Source organism: Brassica napus, chromosome A6 (assembly GCF_020379485.1).
Source record: "Brassica napus cultivar Da-Ae chromosome A6, Da-Ae, whole genome shotgun sequence".
Taxonomy (NCBI): Eukaryota; Viridiplantae; Streptophyta; class Magnoliopsida; order Brassicales; family Brassicaceae; genus Brassica; species Brassica napus.
The window spans coordinates 22,760,762-22,778,538 of NC_063439.1; the positions used below are offsets into that span (position 1 = coordinate 22,760,762).

Here is a 17,777-nt window from a genome sequence, read left to right on the forward strand (position 1 = left end):
AAATACTATTATCGTTGGTCAAAATTAAACATAATAAAGTGGACGGCTTTGTAAACAATTCTTTTAATTTGGATTTAGTTTATGGTTCCAACATAAAAAATACATTAAGCAATATTATTACTTATATTAAAAAATTTATGCAGTAAATAAATAATTTGTTTAAAAATTTATAATTAAAAATAATTTAAAATCAGTTATGAGTTAAATGCGAGACAAATTTCTGACCCAAATTTAAACACTGACGTATAAAACAAAACCAGTAACAAAACTAAAATTGAACTAAACTAAAAAATATGAAAGTAAAGACGAAACAATTTTTAAAGTAACAGATATTTTATGTGTAGGCATGTAATTTAAAACAAATTATTAATATGATAGATGTTATATATCTATAAGATTATAGTAGATAAAGTTCTACTCATTTAAAAAACACTTGCGTAGATGCGCGGATCCAATTCTAGTCTCTATTAATTAGCTAGTCAATGATTGAGTTAGTAATCCCCTATATATTATTTGAGAAGCATTACAACTTCTTTTTGTAGCCACATGTCATCACTAACTTGATTCTTAGAATCATTAGAGATATATGTTGGTCCATCTAATTATATAATAAACTTTTTATTAAACTAACAATAAATTCATCATTAATGTATTTTATTATTTCCTTTAATAAAATTTACGGAATTACCTAATGTGGCTAAAGTATATATGTCAATTAATGATTTTGAATAATAAAGATTTGATTAAAAAAATTAGTGTATCTTCTATCATATTTGTTTAATTTAAAACTATTAAATAAATTAAACAACCACAATAACCATATAATAAAAATTTAGATTTTTCTGTATATGTTATATTTTGAATTTTTAAAAACGACTATAAATTACTAAAACTGTTAAAAACCTCACATTCAAATTTTGTGATCCATGGTTTAAAATTTCTGTTATGAAGAAATACAAATGATTACAAAATTATATAGGTAAAAAGTCTAATTTAACTAATTATTTTAATATATATATATATATATCGTTTTAAATTAAACTATAAACCATATAAAATACATAAATAATTTTGTTTCAAAATTTACTTTGAACAATTTTTTTGATAAAAGTTTTGAACGAACATTGACAACTTATTTTAAAAAAAATATAAATTACTAAAATTATTAATCCCACAATAAAAAATTTGTTATCAGTAATTTAATTTTTTTTTTTTAAAAGATACAAATGATCAAAAAAATATATGAGTAGAAATCATCATTTAATAGACATTAATATTAAAAATATACTAAAATATACTATGTATGTTAGTATCATTTAAATTTAATTACATATCCTATCAAATATAAAAAAATATTTTTTGGATTAATAAAATTGATTTATATGTTCACACCAATTTAATTATATATCTAATAGTTACTGACTTTTAATTATTCAATATATATTAATTATTTCATAATATGTAAAAATATTTAATACATAAAATAATTTTTATATATAATGTTCATCCCGCGCAATGCGCGGGTCTTAACCTAGTTTTATATATAACACAAAATATGTTTTTAATTATCCAAAATATATTTGAAGTACGCTCTTTTATTTTTGATTGAGTCGGATCAAATCTCTACGGATACAACTAAATATGAAAGATAAAAAGAACAAAAATATTGTTGGTAAGGTCAATGAAGGAGGCATGATCAAGGGCAAGCAACATAACTTTCGGAAGAATAAACCTTTGAATGAGAAAGAGGGCTTAGTGTATGGCGGCATTGCGAAGGTTGTGAAGCTGAAACTGGACCTCTTTGGAGCTTGTTATGAGAAGCAAACCCTTGTCCTATATCTTCTTATGCATCTTCCATACTGTCAGCCTAGCCATTGATGTTCATCTTGATCCAAACGATATAAAATACAACACTATAATAAACTTCCACATGATCCTCCGATGCAAAACCTCGCCTCGGGAGTTATATATAGAGTAGCGTGGAATTAAGACTATGATTTAAAGGTTGGGTTACTGATAGAAAGAAACGTTGATTTAGCTAAAAGATATGTGAAAGTTAGAAGGAAATTTTGAGAATGAAAGTAGAAAGTATTGATGGAAGCAATATATAAAGATAGACGGATAGTGAGAGAGGCAGTGGTTTGATTTGAAAGCTTTGATGTTCCATATTATTGTGAAAATTTTCAAATTAAATGACGCACTTATCTATACTATACTAAAAGGGGGATATAAGCCATAGAGAGGGTGTCCACATAGGATAGAAAAATCAACCAATCAGAGAACCCGAAATTGCCATGTCATCTCATTTATTTTTCGTAAAAAATAAAAAAACAATGCGAAGGTGAGAATCGAACCCGGGTTAGTATGATATATATATAGGACAGTTACCACTAAACCATTGAAACTTTCTTGGATACATATACAAGAACCACTAAGTATATAATCACAAACTCTTATGTACATTTACAATAATATGAATTCAACTTTCAAGACTCCGATAGTTTGTTTTGTAAAAAAAAAATAAGTAAGTGACTAAGCTAATATATTCTTAGAAAGTGTGAGAACGTTGACAAATATGAAAAAGCATAGATTTTTGTTTTCGTGACAAAGTTAAGAATTTTGTAAAAGTAAGTTTAACAAATAAATTTTCGTGACAAATATGAAAAAGCATAGATTTTTGTAAAATTTTGACAAAACAACTCATAACATACTTCTCTAATGTCTTAATAAAATATTATTTAAGGGTGCAATAATTAAATATATTAATTCAATAAATTTTGTAATTTATAGACAAAACAATAACACAACAAATTTTGAAACATTTGTTTAACCTATCGATTTTTTTTCATGAGAATCCAACTAAACAAGATAAAAAAAATAATTAGATTTACAAATATTTAATTACCATTTTATTCAATTTTGATTAATTTCAAATTATCATAATGTATCTTTTTGAAGTTACAAATATGAAAAAGCATAGATTTTTGTACAATTTGACAAAACAACTCAAAACATATTTTTCTAATGTCTTAATAAAATATTATTTAAGGATGCAATAATTAAATATATTAATTCAATAAATTTTATAATTTATAGACAAAACAATACCACAACAAATTTTGAAACATTTGTTTAACCAATCGATTTTTTTTTCATGAGAATCCAACTAAACAATTAGATTTACAAATATTTAATTACCATTTTATTCAATTTTGATTCATTTTAAATTGTAATAATGTATCTTTTTGAAGTTACAAAAAAGTAATGTTCTTTCTTTATTACACTAGCATTATATATAGATTTTATATACACAAAATAAATATAATATAACAACATAAGCTTGCTTTCCCCGATTCATATGAAACTTTTTAAGTTATCCACCAAAGCAAATTAATTAAATCAATGAAATTGTTAAAATACAGTAAATTAATATATAATTTTATTTTAAATAAAAATTATTTAAAAAGTGTATTTTCGTTAAAACAAAATAATAACTAAGTAAAACTGATTTGATGGTAATTTTTATGATATATATATATATATATATATATATATATATATATATATATCAATTCTGTGAAAGAAATAGAAGCTTAATATGGAAAAAAATCTTAAATACAAAAACCTCTAAAAATTAACAAAAAATCTAATAAATTAAACTATGATATCACTTAAAAGCTTCTTAGACCATATTAATAAAATATTTAAGCGGTAATTAGACAAATTTGATTTTTTTTCCAGCAAAAAGTTTATTATTAATTAGCATCAGTTATTTCAAGATGTTTAAGAAATGGTGGACAAAAAAATAGGATGGACATTAATGATATATGAACTATGAATAGTACTTTGTGAAGCAGACTTAGATAACATATCTGCACATCCATTTTCAGTCCTTTTTGATGCCTAAATTTAATTTCTTCAGAGTAGTTATTCCACAAATAGATCGTATGAGATATTGTTTTGATATGTAGATTTGTTTTTTCAATGTTAAGAAGATTGACAACTGTAAAAATGTCTCCTTCGTATATGATATGTCTATAACCGAGTCTCCAACATGAGACAAATTTGTTTAAAAAGTAAATAATTTTATTTTTCTTATATTATATAATCAATATATATTATTTACTGTTAATAAAAATATAGTTATTCATCTATCACAAATATCTATGCAAATATGTGAATCAAGTACAACAATCAAACAACATAATGATTTCCACAAAGAAAATTTAAAAAATATATTTATGTTATGTAGTCATATTTTATATTTTTTAAATAATATAATACTATATTATACATTATTTTTTATAGAATTGAGAAATACATATATCAGTTAGACAAATTAAGCGATAATTAGACAAATTTGATTTTTATTTTGTGAGCAAAAAGTTTATTATTAATTAGCATTACTTATTTCAAGATGTTTAAGAAATGATGGACAAAAAAATAGGATGGACATAAATGATATATGAAGTATAAATAGTTTTTTGTAAAGCTGACTTAGATAACACATATGCACATCCATTTTCAGTCCTTTTTGATGCATAAATTCAATTTCTTCAGAGCAGTTATTCCACAAAGAGATCGTATGAGATATTGTTTTGATATTCAGATTTTTTTCTTGATTGTTAAGAAGATTGATAACTGTAAAAATGTTTCATTCGAATATGATATGTCTATAACCGAATCCCCAACATTAGACAAGTTTGTTAAAAAGTAAATAATTCCATTTTTCTTATATTATATAATAAATATATATTATTTACTGATAATAAAAATATAGTTATTCATCTATCACAAATATCTATGTAAATATGTGAATTAAGTACAACAATCAAACAACATAATGATTTCCACAAAGAAAATATAAAAAATATATTTATGTTATGTAGTCTTATTTTCTATTCTTTAAATAATATAATACAATATTATACATTATTTTTTAGAATTGAGAAATACATATAATATCTTATCCGCGCGTAGCGCGGTTAAAAAATCTAGTTAATTATAATGTTTTGACTTCGTACTTGCTAGTTGTTCTATGTATTATGTTGATTGTTGAACATATGATTGCCTTCTTCACTCTAGCAGCCTATGTAGAACAATTTCTTTATTTTGTTAAAATTAACACACATGCCAGATGTATATAGTTCTTTTTTGGTCGACACCGTACATTGTGCTTCTATTGTTTTCATAATTTTGAAATATTTATTATATATGATAGCAACCACTAGCAGCCAACTGAAAAGTAAGGGCATCCGCATTGCTAGATATAGATATGCAATTGCATATCTTAGTATTACTTTAATAATATAATTAGATTAAGAGATTTTGGTAAGATACATGATTAAAAGTAGAGATTATTGGTAGATGTTTTGGCAGGTTCTTAGCAAAATAGTAAATTTTGTTTTTTTTGAAAATTGATTGGTAGGATTTTATAATAAAACATATAACATTAAACATAAGAACATTACAAAGTTGAAAAAAAAATTACAAAGTTGAAAAAAAAAATTACAAAAGTGAAAAAAAAATTACAAAGTTGAAATCAGTATCAGATAAATAAGAGCCATGCACGAACCAAACAATCACAATCCGCGAAGATATAATCAAAAGAAAATCGATGGATGAGGAACAAATACCTTGTTTAGATTTGAAGCGGCGGAGGAGAGGATGATTTCGATTAGGGCAATCACCGAGAGGAGGTAACAGGGGATATTGATCGTAGCAGATGTCGATTCACCGCAATCAACCAAGGAATATCGATGGATTTCAAACCGCCAGCGAATTTGAAGGTGACGGAAGAGATCGCTCGAAAGAGGAGAGGATTTTGATGTCGACTGCTCGCAATTGAGGAGAGACTTTTAGAGGAGAGGATGTCAACAACAAGAACACAGAATCGGCGTCGACGCTTCCGATTTGGTGCCTTCGGCGTCGAGAGAGATCGAGAAAAGAAAGAAATGAGAGAGAGAGAGAGAGAGAGAGAGAGAGAGAGAGAGAGAGAGAGAGAGAGAGAGAGAGAGAGAGAGAGAGATACACACCGCTTTCGCGTACTCAAACCCTACACCCACTACACTTGCAACACGTGCCCCTGAAGGACGACCCAAAAAACTTCTTAACATATCCAGCCTTTTTCATTTTTATTTCGACCCAAAATACTTAAAAATTGGGCTTAAGAAGTCCCGATGCGGATGTCCTAAAGCACTTGAAAATGTAAAATTGTAAATGAAATATTTAGCGGAAAATAGATGAAAATCGCATCATAAAAGAGGTATAAAAAACATAACGTGGCTACTTGGACTAATCGCATATACAAAAATTACGTTGATCGTTCTACAAATATCGAATTAGTAAGAGTTCATTTTAATTAAAGTGTTTTGAGAACACTAATTAGGAAGTGCGTTAATTGAGTTGATAGGGCCATAGCATGTATACACAGATTTAGGCAAAAACATGTTGTCGACCAAAATAAACAAAAGAAGAATATTGGCAAAAAATCTTCTTGACCTTTTTTTTTATCTAACTCATATATCTATTCTATTAAAAGGGAATCAGTCTTGATAAATCTACTTATTAAGGTTGTTTGGACCTTTTTTTTTTTTTTTTTTTTGGTCTTCCTTATATATTATATGTCATTCCTATTTAATCTCACTTTGTTATCAGCAAAATAAATATTATTAATTGGGTTTTGGATGTTTAACTTAAAAATAATAATTTAACTGATACAACCCAATCAGAAAAGAAAATTATAAATCTAATTAACTTTTGTTACAGAAAAAAAAATTAACCAAATTAACTTTAGACCCTTTTTTTACAAAATCCCAAATTATGAAGACCATTTTATACATAAATACATATTTTTTTTTTTTGTAACATAAATACATATAAAAGTAACATTATTTAAATTGTATGGATTTATAATAATAAAATATATGTCACAAACTGGTTTTTTGTTAAAAAAAATTGATAATAGTTTGATAGAAAATTAAAAAAGAAAAAAAAATAATACTTGCTTCACTATTTTGGTAGATTGATAATTAATATATTTATAAATAAACTTAACAATATTTGTTAAAAGAAATTTCTTATACAAGTCAAATATATATTAATATATCAAAAATTTATAAAACAAAAAACAAATTATATTTTTTCTCTGTGGGTTAATAACGGTCTTTTTGATTTTCACGTACTTTTACTATACTCATTTTATTATATTTTATTCCACTATATATGAGTTACTAGATCTTACGGTTCGACCATAAGTCTGATTCGGATATGAAAACTCAATGAAAATATTGTACCCGACTAAAATAATAATAATAAAACAGCTTTAAATATTTTAGATATCTAATAATAAACATAAATTCATTTAATATTTTAGTTTACGGTCACCAAAAAAATACCCGCGCTTCTTAAACGCGGATAAAATCTAGTATACTATTAAAATAGAAGGAATTCTAAAAAACTACTTAAAAAAAATTGTTGCGCCATTTTATTTTTAGTCCAATCTATTATATACAATCAAATATTATAACCAACCCTTACTGTATACCAACCAAATAATATTCTCTAACATTTATAAAAATATGTAACTTCTCTTTTAATTTCAATTTTTTTTGTGACCCACTTATTTTATCTACATATAAAAATGCTTAATGGTTACCAAAGGTACCTACCTATAGTATATACAACTTATAACATCTACCATTAATGATATATCAATATCTTATATATTAAAACAGAAATCACAACCTTGATTCATATGTGATTTTAAAAAAAAATAGACCTAATGGACTTATTCCTAGAAAGTCATGTTACATTTAATCTGTAATCTTATCATTTAAATTTTGGGCCTAATAGAATTTTTTATTGGGCTATCAATAATTAGATTTAAACAATAGATAATCCATTGGATTTATAGATACTATAAATTAAATATATATAATTTAATTTTTGTAATAATATACCTCCATATATTAAATATTTAAATATTTGTCGATGTTAACTTTTAAAATTATAAAGTTTTTTTTTTAATAACAAAAATCATATTATCTAACAATGATTAATCTTTACTACTTTAAACCAATGAAACAAATTTTAAACTATATAGTTTATTTTAAAAATTAAACAAAAACCAAATGTTTAATTGTTTACTCGATAATATAAATCTATGAAGCGAAAAGTTTAATCTTTAAAAAACTTTCTAAATTTATGAAATGTTACAATATCTTTGAATATGATAATAAAAAAATATTTTACTAATCTTTATATATATAGTTACGATTTTAATAATGAAATAATAATCCGAAAATATATATAGAAGAAAATACAAATACATGTGAAAGTTTGAAACAATCTATTCAAAGAAAAAAAATATACAGTAAACTTATTATGCTTTAAAAATTGATAGAAACATATATTATAATATATCTCAATTTAGAATTGAAAACAAAATATTTATATAAAAATAAATGAAAACAAAAGCCTGCGCGGTTGCACTCAAGATCTTGACTTGACTGGACTTGACTGGACTGATCTTGACTTGGACATAACTGGCCAAAACCCAAGGGACGACTTGATTGGACTGATCTTGACTTGGACATAACCTCGGCTTCACCATGTAGAAACTGACAGGCTTCGCCAGACTGATCTGGACTCGGACAGAACCTCCTTTAGCTTCTGGACAGTTCTTCGGACTTTCCGGCGGAGCATCGAGTAGAACTTCGAGTGGAACTGAACTAATCTTGGACATAACCTCCACTTGATTGTAGGAGAATATACTGGCTTGGACGTATTGAATTGGACAGAGCTTCCGCGTCACAATCGTAGAGAATCGTCGATCGGACGGAACTGGCCTTCTCGGTGAGAATCGACTACACTCTAAGTCGACCACTTTGCTTCTCTCTCTCTTTCTCTCTGGTCACGTTGACTTGATTCTCATCTGAGATGATCTTCATTTGATTCTCATCTGAGATGATCTTCATTTGATTGACCTTCAGTTGGACAGAACATTCCCTAGGCGCTGACTCGAAATCAATAGAGAACTGATCTCGAAAACTCTCTAAAACTCTCGAAATAGCTCGGAATCACTTGATTTCTTTTTCTACTTTTCTCTCACGGTTTTAACTTGGTTTGGACAGGTCTGGATGTGAAGAAATGATCAGGGTCGTGGGGTATTTATAGGAGACACCAGCCAATCAGCTTCAGGTTGGTGGCAGCCCGTGTGTCGCTTCGCATGGCTCCTGACGCATGCGCAGCGGCACCTCGTGCTCCACATGTCTGGCTGAATGTCCAGGACACTTGCAGGACGCCACCACTCCTTCCAGATGTCAGGCTGCATGACTAGAACTCATGCGGGCGCCACAGCATCATACACATGGCTGGCCGCATCCTTCGGTTGCATGCGTGGAGACACCTCGTGCTTGGTCGATCCACCTCGTGCTTCTACATGTCAAGTTGCATGTGCAGCTTCCATGCACGGCGACACCTCGAGCTTCTGTAGACACTAAGCTTGCTGGACAGTTGACACCACGTTCTGAACCCATGCAATAAGCCACCTCGAGCTTCTCGGTCCATTTGCCTGATTTCGATCATTCCGGTGAATTTTTGTCCCGCGATCAATCCCAAATATTTTTCTACGCCCTTTCTGATGCTCTGAATTTTTTTAATAAACTCCAATTGATCTATGAACTTGAGAGAAAATATTTTCCGATCCTTCGGCTTCATCGAAGACTTCATAATACCGAAATTAGGGTTTTCGTCTAATTTCGGGTTTTCCCTCGTGCTTCGATCCCGTCGTGCTTGCTTCCAAAACATCCATCTGATCAATCTAAGACATTGTCAAACCATGGTCTAGTGGCATACTTGACTTATAGTTCAAACAAGGACAATCTGATCGCCCGCAACTCGGCCACCACAAAGATACTCGACCATTCTCTTTTTTTCTTAACAGGTCCTAGAGCTCTTTGACTCCTGCTCTCTACCACAATCTCCTCAGCTTGTAATGTGGAGGGCTAGTGTTTACTTCCAAATCCTCGCTCAGATGAGGCTCTTCGGTTACATATACACTTAACTACCATTCCCAACCCTGGCTTATCTTTTGCTGAGGATTCTTTTGTTTGGATTGTGGATGGGACCAACGACGGCCCAAACTTAACAGATGCCCCACTCCAATTTAAAAAGTGTGCTCATTTTCCTTTGTAAAAAAAATTGTATGTTTTATTAAAAACAATTCTAGCCCAAAAAAAAAACCATAAAATTTTTGAACCCTAAGCAGTGGCTTACTCTGCTTGTACCATGGGCCGGCCCTGGATGAGACTGACTGCAGGGGTTTTTCTTAAGCTGGATCGGACATGGGAAAGCATCAGGCCTCGGGCTCACGTGAAGCCTTGGGTAGATTGTGTCTGATTTAAGGGTGCCATTTTGAAACATGCTTTCAGGTTTCAACATGTGGCTCGCTCAGCTAGATCGACTTCCGATGAGGGCACGACTAGTCTCATGGGGTCTAGAGGACCACTCAACTTGCTGCTTCTGCTCTCGTTTTGATGGATGTAGAGACCCATCTTTTTCTTGGCTGTGAGTATAGCCTTCCAAATTTGGAACAGGGTAATCGACAGGCTAGGTCCACTACATCGCTCACTGCAATCTTGGGCTGAGCTCCCCTCGTGGACAAAAACATCATAAATTTCTGCTCCAACGCTACACATGCAGACTTTGACTATTGAATAAGCAAGTCCATCAAGAATGATCCCTAGGTTGAATGAACGCACAAAGATGGAGATTATGTCCATAAAGGGTTAAAGTTTGGGAAAGTATCAAGGAATGCACATAAGATTATTGTTGCTGAAAGAGTTGTGCTATACTTTGTGCAGAGGAAGAACGGCATTGCGACCCTTACCAAGATTTTATTCTATAGTTTCTCAAGTAACTGGTGTGGTTACATTCATGTTAAACAGAAACTCTACCTAGTCAAAAACAGGGACATACACCACAAAAGAACCGCTAACCAAACGACATGACAAAATCGGAACAGACCACTTGCTGCAAAAGGAGGAACCCAGAACTATAACGACCTCGACGAATGTTCTTTCGGGAAATGAGCATATCACGGTACCGCTTCATCCCTTCGCGTTTCATCACCATCTCTCTTGTGTGAGCACAAGTTTTGTGGCTTTGCATAGTGATTTTTTTTGTTTGTTGCAAGATCAGCAGGCTTAAAACCCTATAGATTGTAAGACGGTATAACTCAAACCCACTTTGCTTTTATAAGGGTTATTATTTATTTTGTAGCCCTGATTTTTCAGTTGCACATTTGATGACAGAAAAACCATGTCTTATTTATATACCGAATTAAGCTTTTTGTTCAAAACGGTCTTAATTACGTGTATTTATGGTATAAAATTTCTAGGTTTTTTCGAATATGTATATTAATGTCCTGAAACTAGACAAAGTTATTTTCAAAATGTAAGGGCACAAATAAGGCACAATATTAACTTAGTCCTTGAAAACTATTTGATGTGCTTTAATTGCTTTCACAAAGTCAGTAAATTCAATTATGTACAGAAAATTAATACTCAATAATTGATTACACATCGTTAAAAATGAGTCAAAGTTTTTAATTATGATACATGCATGTAATTTATGCCAGCGCATAGAAAAAGGTACCGGAAAAAATTATTGTTCCTTAGTAGATGAATTGATTTAGGAAATCCAGTAATCCAAAATGTGATTGTTAGTTAAGAAAGCAATTGAATTGTTCATTTAAGAAAAAATGATTTGCTGGTTAAGAAAGTAAAAATAAATGAGTTGTTCGTTAAGAAAATTATTTGTTCTCGGATATTAAAATGTAACTAATAATCAGTTATATATGTTTTCGTATTTTTATTAGTAGGTTAAAAACCCTTCAACAAAAAAATAGCAATAATAATTTTGTTTGAAGGTCTGATTTATAACAACTCACAAAATGTTCACTAGACTACATTGAATCATTTTTATGCAAAGACTACATCAAATCAAATCATATTTATTTACACAAACATACGTTATGAAATGAAGACGTTTCTTACAAGCAAATGATCTCTAGCTAAGCTGTTATTTTACGTACTTGAGTCATGTTCTTAAAGTCCATCGTCTTTGATAGTAGCTTCGAATGTCTGTTCTGGTAGGTCCATGAATTCGAATGTCTCATTTGTCATTATATAACACCCACCTCCCCCAAAGCCTGGGGTTTTGAGCGTGAAATTAAAGACATGTGTTTACACAACTAGACATACCACCGTATCCCGACAATGATTTCATGAACTCTATGCCCTCTTTTTAAAAAACACCACTCCAACTATATCCATTATTTCTACTTACAGTCTTGTACAAATGGGAATGAAAATGAGGGTCATGAATACCCGCAGTTTTCATGATGACTGCACAGTCCTTGATATAATTCTAGGCCAAAGGCAGAAGAAATCATTCAAAAATCTGATGCAGTATCATGGCTGAGATATGAGTAAATCTTATAAAGTTTCACTTAAATGTTTTTGAGTTTCTTCTTGCCAAGATCAACCTGATGTAGATTAAGATATTTAGAATTAATATCTTAATTATTTGATGTTTTATTTATTATTAGGATAATTATCTTTATTGTTTTAGGATTTTCGATTTTATTATATATAGTCTTCTAGGCTTAAGTTTGTATTCAGTTGGTGATTTGATTAATAAAATTGAGATTTTTCTTTTTGTTCTTTGTTTCCGGGTAGATCATTGGTGATCTCAACGAATTTAAAAAGACATTGATCTTAGATATTCTTAGACTAAATAAAATCTTTGTATTATCTAGCTTCTGCTACATCAGGTGGTATCAAAGCTGGTGTTTTGGTTTCTTATATCAAAACTCGATTCTGGAATCATGGAAAATTTATTCGCTAATAGCGAAGACACTGTTTATAAATAATTTATTGGCGATCCTGTTTATGATATTTGCTACGATAACATAAACTTCATCAACGATCAGTTATCAAAAGACGTGGCCGTGAATCAAAGTCAAAGCATGATATCAAGAGAAGACGTCCAGGTGTGCAGCCATTCCAAGCCCATTGAAGAAGGTGTGTTCGTAAAGAGCATGGAGATATCAGGGGTTTTGTTTCTTTATCATAATGAATACATGAAGATAAAATTTCAGATCCTTGTGATGTGTTTTGCTACGGTAGGTGTGAAGATCAAATTGATGATGCAAAAGAATTATATTATTTTATTTGATGGATATTATCGATGGAAGGCTAAGGAAAAACAAAAATTATGTGTGTCATGGTTAAGGTTTTGGGATCGAAGACCACGGTTAAGATTCGAGGATGAATCTTCTTCAACCCGAAGAGAATGATGTAGATAAATATTTGGACTATTTTCAAATATTTATTATTTAGTTTATTAATTATTTAGATAATTATCTTTATTATTTTAGAGTTTTATGGTGTTTTTATATATAACCGGTTTAAATTTGTATTGAGTTTATGATTTGATTAATAAAGGTTAAGAGATTTCTCTTTAATCCTTGTTTTCGGCTAGATCATTGGTGATCTCAACGAATTTAAGAAGACATTGATCTTAGGTATTCTTAGATTAAATAGATCCTTGTGTTATTCTAGTTTTTCGGATATTCTCAGAATCAACGGATCTCTAGTTCTATCCTATAAAGCTTCCGCTACGTCACAACCCCATCTAGCTAGTTTACAAACTCTTCTCATATTGTATCAAATTCACATATACATACACACGTACATATGCATATACATTATTATAGAGCTTAGTAAATTCGATTGATTCAGTATAATACAATATATATATGCTTTATGTATATGATATGATGTGTATACATAGCTTCCATACTTTGAAATAGTAAATTTTTATTATAGCATAATGTTACAACAAAGCACATTATTTAAAATGAAAATACATAGGCAATATTTATTCTTATTATTTTGGAAAAAGATGATTACATTTACAGAAACAGATAAGTCCCCCAATCTTTAGAAGCATTGGTGATGGGACTGTTTTCTCCTAAGTTTGGAGTAACATCTCTTGTGTTACGACTTCCAATGATTGAAATGAAATCTCTTGTGTAAATCTGAGCATTGCCTATGGTTGAAGTAGATGAAGAAAATGATCCATTAATATCCATGATCATACAACCATGCTCAGAACTAAAGCGAAAGTACTTTTGTAACTCGTAATCTACGTTGTAAATACCACGATCGAAGCGGCTACGACGCTCCGCCGCCTCCAACTCTTCGCGTTTCATCACCATCTCTCTTGTGTGAGGACAAGTTTTGTGGCTTTGTATTGAGAATTTTTTTTTCTTGCAAAATCAGCAAGCTTAAACCCTATAGATTGTAAGACAATATCATCAAACCCACTTTGCTTTTATAAGGGTTATTATTTATTTTATTGCCCTGGTTTTGTTCAAAGCTGTCTTAATTACGTGTATTTATGATGGTATAATATTTATAGGTTTCGTCAAATATGTATATTAATGTCCTGAAAACTATTTGATGTGCTTTTATTGCTTTCAGAAAGTCCGCAAAGTTAATTATGTACAGAAAATTAATACTTGATAATTGATTACACATCTTTAAAAATGAGTCAATTTTTTTTAATTATGACAAATGCATGTAATTCGTGCCAGCGCATAGAAAAAAAAAATACCAAAAAAAAAGAATTCTTGTCCTTAGTAGAAATTGACTTATTAGGCAATTCAATAATCCGAATTTGATTTTTTTGTGGGGTGTTAGTGGGAGTTAGATTTATGATGATTGTAAGAATTTCTAGAGTTTATGAGAAGTTATTGGAAGATGAATTTGTATAGAGTTTGTGAATTTTAAGAGTTAATTGGTTTAATAAAGGTAGGTGGATTATGAAAATATATATAGATTATGAAACTGATCAATTCTAGTTTATTTTTGTCATAAAAAAGAGTAGTCAAAGAGAAAAATGATCAAATGAAGTTTTATTAAAAAAGACAAAAGACTATTTTCCCTTCCGCTTTACATATATAAATAATAAAAATAAAACTAATAAAAAGTTTTTTAATTATTTGTTTTTTATTTATTTCGAATTATATGTTTATAAATTCAAACTTTTTATAAATTCTAAAATAATTTTTGGAATTTTCTTTTTCAATTTTTTGTCAAATGTTCTTTTTAAAATTCAAAAATGCTTTTTGAAACTATTTTTTTAAATTATTATAAATTTATATTATTTATAAATTTTAATTTTATATTCAAAAATGATAAAAATAATATAAAAATAATTATATATTCAAAAATGTAAAAGTATATATTAAATAAAATGTAATGAATTATAGTTTTGGACATATAATTTGGATTTAAAGTGCAATTGATATTTGGTAAGTATAACTATTTTGTTTTCAAATTTTTTTATCACATATATTTTGAAAATCACATGGACACATATGATATTTTGAAAATGAAGTCTTATGAGTAAAAATGAATAGAATTCATCTCCCAATATAAAAATGAATAGAATTCATCTCCCAATAACACTAGATTGAATTAGGATTAGAGAATCAATAATAACTAAACTTTTTGAATAACAAGAGATTTGAATGGATTTTGAAAATTTTTAAACCATTAACAATGGATTCTATTAAGATTTTTGAAATCCAAAAACCAATAACAATGGAATCTCAAAATTTTTAAAGTTCATGAGAATTCATTTACTAATAACTCTTCCTTAGTGTTGTTGGTTTATACATTCTCACAATTCCATTAAATCTACTGTTATTGGTTTGATGATTTTGTAATTCTATACACAATCTTTTATTATTCAAAAATTTTAGATTTAAATGATTCTTTAAATCTATTAATATTGGTACTATTGGAAATTTATTCTTCACCATTTAACTCATAACACAAGATTTTGAGAATGAATTCATAAGATTATGAAAGGATAAGAGTCTTTTGTTTACTTTTTGGCTTGTCCAATTTTGTAAAACTTGTAGACTGAATCAGTCTTGCATGATTCTTTCATTTGTTATCATCATGTAGAGATTACTTTGAAGTTTTCATGAAAATAACATAATATATCAATCAAACTTCTTCTTTCAATATTTTTATTTTTTTGGGTTTGATCGAGGTTGCTATTGTTTTCTTATGTCAAACAAATAATTATGGATAGATAACTGCTTAATAAAGTAAATTAAAATAATTTTTTTAAAAAAAATCAGTGGTTTTTGGAAACAAGAAAATTCCATAGTAGTTATAAAATGAATTACAACTAATTCCACATGCATTGTAGTCGAATCATTAAACTCCATTGAAATACACTCAAGCTATAATTACAAAATTTAATTCTAATTCCATTAAAATTCTATATTCAATAACACTCAAATCTAGTTACAACTAGGTGTCTTCCTGCACCATGTGCAGTAAAAAAATTTAAAATATTTTTTAACAAATAAATATAAATTATATTTTAAAATAAAATTTTATTAATATTGTAAATTTTATTTTTCTTATCTATATTTTAATATAAATTTGATTTAAGTAAACATAAAAGTTTATTTAAGAATATGCATGTATATATTTGAAATTATAATCTTAGATAGATTTTTCTATATATTTATTTTAATTAAATATATTAAATAAATTTGTTATTATCATGTAGAGATTAAGTTTAAAGTTTTCATGAAAATAACATAATATATCAATCAAGCTTTAAGTTTGGTATCTGCAATAACTACAGACTTAAGCCTTGAAGGGTAAAAGCTTTTGTCCGCGCATAAATGGTTCCAAATTTCTCTACGTTATGGGTTTCTTCTTCTTTTTCTTCCGCTTTTTGTTGCTCATTCTTACGGTTTCACTTTCTCCAGCGCATAAATGGTTCCAAATTTCTCTACGTTATGGATTTCTTCTTCTTTTTCTTTCGCTTTTTGTTGCTCATTCTTACGGTTTCACTTTCTCCAGCTCAACAATGTCTGCTATATGTCTCTCAATCAATCAGTGTCGTGCCTACGTTTTCAGGCCTAAGACAAAATTTTAAAAAATTAGCAAACATCATATTTTTAAGAAATCATTACTTTTGAAAATATTATTCTGAAAAGGTAAACTATAAAATATGACAAAATAGTTTCTGATTTTCTTAGTGTTTAAAATATTATTACAAAATAAATTTTAACAAACATTATATATCATGACAAAAGATTATTTTGATAAGGATTATAATAAATAGTTATAACAATATCACTAAAAGATATAGTTAATTAAGTATATTTTTGCAAAAAGGGACCCTAAGTTCGGTGAGAAAATGACGGCCTGAGGCCATTGCCTTTATTTTATATGGGTGAGCACGGCTCTGCAATCAATCACTTGTCAACTTCTTCATCTCTTAACAATGTGTGTCATATATTTTCTCTCTAGATGTTCCTCGTACGACGAAGACGTCGGTTCCAACTCCGAGATCCCCAACTCTAGCTCATGCTCCTCGTACATTGTATCTGAGGAAGAGACAATGGCTTTGTCCGTGTGTAGATGAAATAAACGAAGAAGTTGGATTGTGTATCTTCTTCTTTAGGCGATGATCTCGAGGAGCTTAAAGATTGTGTAGATCTAGGCTTTGTGTTTAACTACGAGGAGATTCCTGAGTTTTGTAGTATAAATTTACCGGCTCTTGAGCTTGTTACTGGATGAGTCAGAAGTTTATGGATCAAGATCATCACCATACTTAGCTTGAGAAGAAATCGATGACTGAATCTCCCGTAAGCCTAGTTTTCAAAGTTT

The 17,777-nt window shown here is 29.1% G+C and overlaps 1 pseudogene; it reads right to left on the minus strand.

Moving 5' to 3' along the window:
* Positions 1 to 1,696: 1,696 nt before the first annotated feature.
* LOC125610018 lies at positions 1,697 to 10,556 on the minus strand (annotated as a pseudogene).
* Between the last annotated feature and the right edge of the window lie 7,221 nt (positions 10,557 to 17,777).